We start from the raw sequence: 5,999 nt of genomic DNA on the forward strand, positions 1-5,999 counted from the left end.
CATTTGAAGATCTTCAAGATCATGTGATTCAAAATTTGATTTTTCAAATGGGGGGGGGGAATAGCGTTAAGCCCCCCCCCCGTAACACCTGACATAACTCCTACAGTTTTGTGGCGCAAAATTTTTAATCTGTGGCGCATTTGAGCGCATTTGGGGCGCAATTCATTGGGCTATAGAAAACTCAAAAATTTAGAGTGGGGGGCTGGTGTAACTGACCTTTTAAAATCTCATACTAAATTATTTAAATCAATTGAAAATTCCTTGAAATCTATTAAAATATCCTAAAATATATCAAATCCTTTAAAATCTCATATTAAATTACTGTAATCAATTGAAAATTCCTTGAAATCTTTTAAAATTCTCTCCAATTTTTCAAATCCTTGAAAATCGTTTGAAATACCTAGAACTTTTTTTTAAGATTTCTAAAGTACTTTGGAATATTTTAAAATAACCCTTCTAAAAATTTCTTAATTTTTTGAAATTCCTTTAAGTTTTGAGAATAAATTTAAAATTGCTTGACAACTTTAAGAACTTCCTCCAATATTTAAAGTCCTTAAAAATCTTTTGAAATCTCTTGAAATTTTTTAAAGATCTTGAAAATATATTGAAATTTTAAAAATACCCTGAAATATTTCAAATCCTTTAAAATCTCATATTAAATTACTCTAATCAATTGAAAATTTCTTGGAATCTTCTCAAATTCTCTCAAATTTTTCGAATCCTTTAAAAATCTTTTGAAATATCTAAAACTTTTTTTTAAGATTTCTAAAGTACTTCAGGGTTTTTTTTTTAATTTCAAGATATTTTCAAAAGCTTTGAAAAATTTCAAAAGATTTGAAAGAATTTTAAATATTTTAGGATGTTTCTTGAACTATTTTGTAAAAAATTCTTTTTGTTTTTGGTTACATTTTTTTTTTAACTAAAAATTTAACTATTCTATGTTTTGTTCAAAAGTGATAATTTTAGTTGGAATTTGTTGTATTTTATTAAATACACGTCTTTCTTGGTAGAAAATCAATTTTGTTGTCGAAAATTTAACTATGACTAAACATTCATTTTTTGTATAGAAAATTAGTTTTGGTGGAAAATAAATGTCTTTTGTGCAAAATTCATGTGTTTTATTGAAAATGCCTTTTTTTAGTATACAATTCAGCTTTTTTGGATGAAAATTTAACTTTTTGCTTTAATATTTAACTATGTTGTTGAAAACAATTTAAAATAAATTTTTTTAAATTGATGTATTTCATTAAAAATTCATTTTATTGCAGAAAACTAATTGTTTAAGTTGAAAGTTTAACTATTTCTATTAAAAGTTAGTCAACTAGTAATTAATATTAATATAATATTTAATACTTATAATATTAACATCAATAATATATATAAGAGTAAAAATATTCTTTTTGTGTACCCCTGAAAAAATATAACCTCATAATCCACGCATACATGAAATTAAGAATCCTGCGAAACATTAAAATCGCCAATTTCTTTAATTTCTTTCAAATGGGGATCGAGATATAAATAAAAGACTACCAAAGAGTCGTGCATTTTCGGCTTACAGATTGGAAACGAGATGTGTTCGCAATCAAGTACATCTGTATGTCGGTGTGAAAAGTATAGGTCAGAAGAGGAAAAATCGATTGCGCGCTCGTTTCAAATCTGTGATTACTGACTGCCTATCACGTGGACGCGTTTTTGGTTTGCGCATGGCGTATGCGCAGTCGCTGTCTCTCTCTGTCTTCTTACGATGTCTCTCTCTGGTTACTTACGATCCGGAGAGGAATTGTCGGTGAAACTAATCCAACAGATGACACCACAAAAAGTTGGTCTGTTTACTTCATTGAATTGCGTTAAGAAAAAGCAAAAATAATTAAAAACTTGATGCTTTTGGCAAATAAACAAAAAAATATATATGAAAAAATAAGAGTAACAATTACTAATTATTTAAAAAAAGAAAAAGTCATGAGAATATGTAGTTTAATATGAATAAAATTTAATTTTGAGATACATTTTGAAAGCTGTTCGAAATTTATATTTTTGTGATTTGTTTTTCTCATATTATTGATTTTATTATTTGTTAAAGTTAAAAAAATATATTTTTTGCTAAAACTATTGATGCAGCTGATGAAAAAATTAATAATATTAAAGACCTCAACGACAAAAATATTAAAAACATATACATGATCAGAATTGATAAAATATATATGACGTATACCAAATATAATAATAATTAAAATATGTAAGACTACATCTTAAGTTGCACAGTAAAGAATCTTTGCACCTTTAAAATCTTAACAATTTCAAGCTTTGAAAAAAATATTTTTTTAAAGTAATAGTAATTGTAATTAAAATGTTTGAGGAAATAATTAGGTAAAAAGTCAATGAAAAGACTAATAAATGAGAAAATGGATTTAATATTTTTTAATATAATGTATATATTTAGTTAGATTGAACCGAACATCATATATACATTTACACAGTACAATTATTTATTTGTTGCTATTTATTTATTTATTTGTTATTTGTTAAAAGCTTTTTTCTCGCTGCATTCAACGCTTAATAATTTTATTTAACATTTTTTATTTGAAGGAGATTTTGAATTAAATAGTTAATTAAATTATTGCAAACCTCATTTCTAAAATGAACAGAATATAAACTATTAAACTCTGTAAAAAACGTACCGTACGCATGACGCACAGTAGGAGGAAATTCACTTTTTTCGTTCAGCTTGACGCTCCCAACTTTTGTCTTTTCTATTTGTTTATTAATAATTGTTCTACTCAAAGTATGGAAAAACTGAAATTTCGTGCATAACAATTTTTTACGCTTTAATAACTGATCAGGAAAACTTTATATTGTCTTAAATTAATCTTTAGCGACTCATAAAATACAAATAATTTGTCTATCATTCCATTTATTTGTTGCAAATAAATTTTATAAACAAATGAACAAATAGTCGTATTATTGGTGAAATTTTTTGTTGCTAAAAGTGCTTCACATTAATGTAGGAACGACATTTAATAACGGAAACAATTTAAAAATTTATAATAACTATTGTTATAAACAATTCTTGAGGCAAAGTATTAGAATTTGAGATTTTTAAATTATTATTTCCTTCAAGCGCCAGAAAGACTTCAGGTATTCCTTAAAACAATAAATATTTAATGATATTTGATCAAATATAAAAATTCCAATTTTTTAAACAAATTAGATAAACAAACTTACAATGTTCGTCCTTTCGCATATAGATTTTCTTGCACTGGAAATGTTTTAAGCTATTGGACGAATGACTGCTAGTCATAAAAATATTAGAAAGGTTAACAATAACCAATGTCATTAACAATTCTTGTGACAAAATATTTAAACTTGAGATTTTATCAAAAATTTTCTTTTCTTTAATCGCTACAATGGCTACAGATATTCCGAAAAAATGTATCTTTGATCATATTTTGTGGAATATAATAACTTTCATGTTTATAAACAATTTACATTAAAAATTTCCCAATGTTGCCAGTTTCACTTGAAAAAAGTCGGGTTTTCAATCGTAATAGATTGGAAATGAATCATAACACGGCATACTAAGAGTCACTCAATACAAAATCTTTTGACAATAACCCACCGACTTGGCCATCAAAGAAAATTTAAATTTGATAAAACCTTAAGTTTAAATATTTTCTCACGAGGATTGTTAATGACATTGGTTATTGTTAACTTTTCTAATATTTTTGTGACTAGCAGTCATTCGTCCAATAGCTTAAAACATTTCCAGTGCAAAAAAATTTCTATGCGAAAGGACCAACATTGTAAGTTTGTTTATCTAATTTGTTTACAAAAATTTGAATTGTTATATTTGATCAAATATCATTAAATATTTATTGTTTTAAGGAATACCTGAAGTCTTTCTGGCGCTTAAAGGAAATAATAAATTTAAAATCCCAAATTCTAATATTTTGCCACAAGAATTGTTTATAACAATAGTTATTATAAACTTTTAAATTGTTTCTGTTATTAAATGTCGTTCCTACATTAATGGGAAGCACTTTTAGTAACAAAAATGTTTTTTCACCTATAATAAGACTTTGTTCATACTTTAACTGGAAAAATTATTAATAAAAATATAGATGAGATAAAAGTTCAGAAAGTCAAGATCGATAGAATTTAATGATATTTAATTTGAAACAGAAAAATTCAAAATCGCAAGAAAATTGAAGGCTCTGGACATTTTTTAATGAAAAAAGTGCATTTACTCCAACTGTGCGTTATGACTACAGCACGTTTTTTTAAAATAGATTTTAACAGCTTATAGTCTGTTTATTTTAGAAATGAGATTTGCAATAATATTATTAACTATGTAATTCGAAATCTCCTTTAAATTTAATTTTTTAAATAAAATTATTAGGGCTAAATGCAGCGAGAAAAAAGCTTTCAAGATTAAGCAACAAATAAATTATTGAACTGTATAAATGTATATATAATGTTTGGTTCAATTGAAATAAATATATACATTCAATACTTGAAATTGTTAAGATTTTAAAGGTACAAAGATTCTTCACTTTGCAACTTAAGTTGTAGTCTTACATATTTTAATTATTATTATATTTATATTGGACACAAGTAATATATTTTTTATTAATTCTTCTGATCATGTATATGTTTTAAATATTTTTGTCATTGAGGTCTTAAATATTATTAATTTTTCATTAGCTACGTTAATAATTTCAACAATAAACAATTTTGTTTAACCAGAACAAATAGTAAAATCAATAATATCAGAAAAATAAATCAAAGAAATATGAAGTTCAAACTGATTTCAAAATGTACCTCAAAATTAAATTTTATTCATATTAAACTACATATTTTTATGACTTTTTGTTTTTTGAGATAATTAGTAATAGTTACTCTTATTTTTTCACATATTTTTCTTGTTTATTTGCAAACAGCATCAAGTTTTTAATTATGTTTGCTTTTTCTTAATGTAATTCAATGAAAAGACAGACCTACTTTTTGTGGCTACTGACTTGGTAAAACAGGGCACAATTTGATAAAGTCGATAGAGAAGATCGGAGTTGGTAACAATTATACATAATAAAATAATAAATGAAGAAAAATGTATCAAATCCACTCCTTTAAACTTAATTATTTAACTAAGTTTTGGCTTTAATGATTTTTTCAATTAGAAAATGTTATCATAATAAAGATAATTTTTTATGTATTATCTCCAGTTCTTAAAATAATTCTGTTAAATTACTAAAACCTTCATGAAATATTTTTTAAATAATTAAAGTCTTTATGCAGTCCTTTAAATCGACCAGAAATCTTTGAAATCTTAATTATCGAATAATAGAAGACTTAATAAAATCTTTTAAATCTATGCGAAGTCTTTGCGAAACATTTTAAGTTTTAATGATGTCAGCTTTTAATAGTGTCAATTTAAGTCAAAATCAATTGGACTTAAATAAGTTAGTGCACATTTTCGAATGGACATACTTTGACGTGCTAGATCTTTAACCATTTTTAATAAAATCATATAGTAATTATTACATCAAGAATGTAAAGCTTCATTAAGAAATATTAACCATCCTAAATTTGTAATATGCCAATGGCGTAAAACACAACGGTATTTTGCAAGTAAATAGTCGCTAGCGCATCTGGAGCACGGTGGGACGATCCCTTGTAAGATTTGACAAGTTTACGCCTGTGGCGTAGAAAATATTTGGGACTCTAATCTGTAATGCAACTAGCCCATTCATCATTCGGGAAACTACCCTTTGAAACAATCAGGCATGAGGTTGTAAAAAGTAGAAATATAGGCGGGAAGTCTCTAGGTCCTAGGTGCCTAGGTGTCTAGGATCCTTTCCTTGTATAAGCAGAAACTATTAGAGAATATGAGAAAAAAAACTGCGTTTCTTATATTCCAGAGCCATACTTAAATTACGTAACAGATACCCGGTACTCTCCAAGGCCTCCCTCAAACCTGTAACGACTCGTACACCCCCCCCCCC

This window comes from Belonocnema kinseyi, chromosome 3 (assembly GCF_010883055.1).
Source record: "Belonocnema kinseyi isolate 2016_QV_RU_SX_M_011 chromosome 3, B_treatae_v1, whole genome shotgun sequence".
NCBI classification, from domain to species: Eukaryota; Metazoa; Arthropoda; class Insecta; order Hymenoptera; family Cynipidae; genus Belonocnema; species Belonocnema kinseyi.